The sequence below is a fragment of the Pundamilia nyererei genome, unplaced genomic scaffold (genome assembly GCF_000239375.1).
Source record: "Pundamilia nyererei isolate P.nyererei 1_Seehausen unplaced genomic scaffold, PunNye1.0 scaffold00093, whole genome shotgun sequence".
Taxonomy (NCBI): Eukaryota; Metazoa; Chordata; class Actinopteri; order Cichliformes; family Cichlidae; genus Pundamilia; species Pundamilia nyererei.
Genome location: NW_005187494.1, coordinates 330,601 through 331,863, shown reverse-complemented (window position 1 = coordinate 331,863; position 1,263 = coordinate 330,601). Strand labels below are relative to the sequence as shown.

Genomic DNA, 1,263 nt, shown 5'->3' with positions numbered 1-1,263 from the left:
AACTTTTTAGAGGCAGCCAGAGTTGAGGAAGAGTTGGAGCGATCATGCTACGTCCTGCAGACTGTGCCCAAGTCCAGCTGAACAATGCTCGTGTCCAGTTATTGAAGCAGGCAATGGAGTGGTAAATGGTAAATGGGCTGGTATTCTGACATAGCGCTCAAAAGCTACAAGCCTCATTCACTCAGTCACACACACACATTAATGCGAGCCTTTTTTCTATCCCCAAGCATTTTGTCTGTCAGTCGCAGACACACTCACATGGATGCACTGGGGGAACTTGGGGTTCAGTGTCTTGCCTAAGGGTACGTTGACATGCAGACTGTAGTAGCCAGGGAATACATCTACCAACCTTCCAATATGGATGATTCGTTGTACCTCCTGAGCCACAGCCATCCTAACGGAACAGATAATTTAACCATATTTAGATTTTAGAGGTTAAACACGCTCAGGTAGCCCAAGTGTGAGTACACTTGTACTCTTTATGACTCGGTGTTATTTACTTATTTTTCTTTTGGCTACTTCCTTTTAGTTTCATGGGTCTTACTTCCTGCTTTTCTCTCTTTCCCGCCTTTGTGATCTCCTACCCCACATTCATCAGTTTCACAAGTGGTTTAACTGTGAACACTTGTGTCTCACCAGCAACTAACCATGTGAATATAGTGTATATAGTCCTGTCTCATAATCCTAAAGAAAGTTCACTAAATATATCAGGTTTGCCTTTTTTCCTCTTATAAACTTAACAATACAATAGCGTCTTTCTTCTGTATAGTAACACCCTTTAAAAATCCACAGACTATAAGAAAGTGTGTGACAAAGTTGGTTTTCAATTACCTCACCCCACTTCAGTGTTTATTCCCCCCCGAAATGGATTAGGGCGCTTTAACGGCCTGCAAAGCTCCAAACAGTCCTCATATTGTGCGACTGCTGCATTACACAACCTGGATTTGTCTGAGGTGAATGAGAATATTGACAGCACCCACAGTAGAGCCCTGCAGCACGGAAACAAAGCGACACCCTTTTGGTTTCAACTATAGCCCGATAGAAAGTAAAATAAAAAAGAACAAGGCCGGTCTCTCAAGGCCGTCAGATGACTTTGCTTCCTTTCATCTCCAGTACAAAGACGCTCAATGTGGCGTGGCTTCCTGCAGATCACATGGCCAATTTCGGCTGCAGGCACACAAATCAACATGAACACACATTGTCGTTTGTGTTGGCTCTGATTAAAGAGCTCATCAGGATGAATTGCTCCTTGCTGCTGTAAAC

General features: G+C 43.5%; 1 protein-coding gene across 1 annotated transcript in view; it reads right to left on the bottom strand.

Annotated features, from left to right (window-relative positions):
* Positions 1–1,263, bottom strand: part of LOC102201537 (four and a half LIM domains protein 3-like) — a 35,486-nt gene that overhangs the window by 16,862 nt on the left and 17,361 nt on the right. The gene's annotated exons all lie outside the window — the stretch shown is intronic.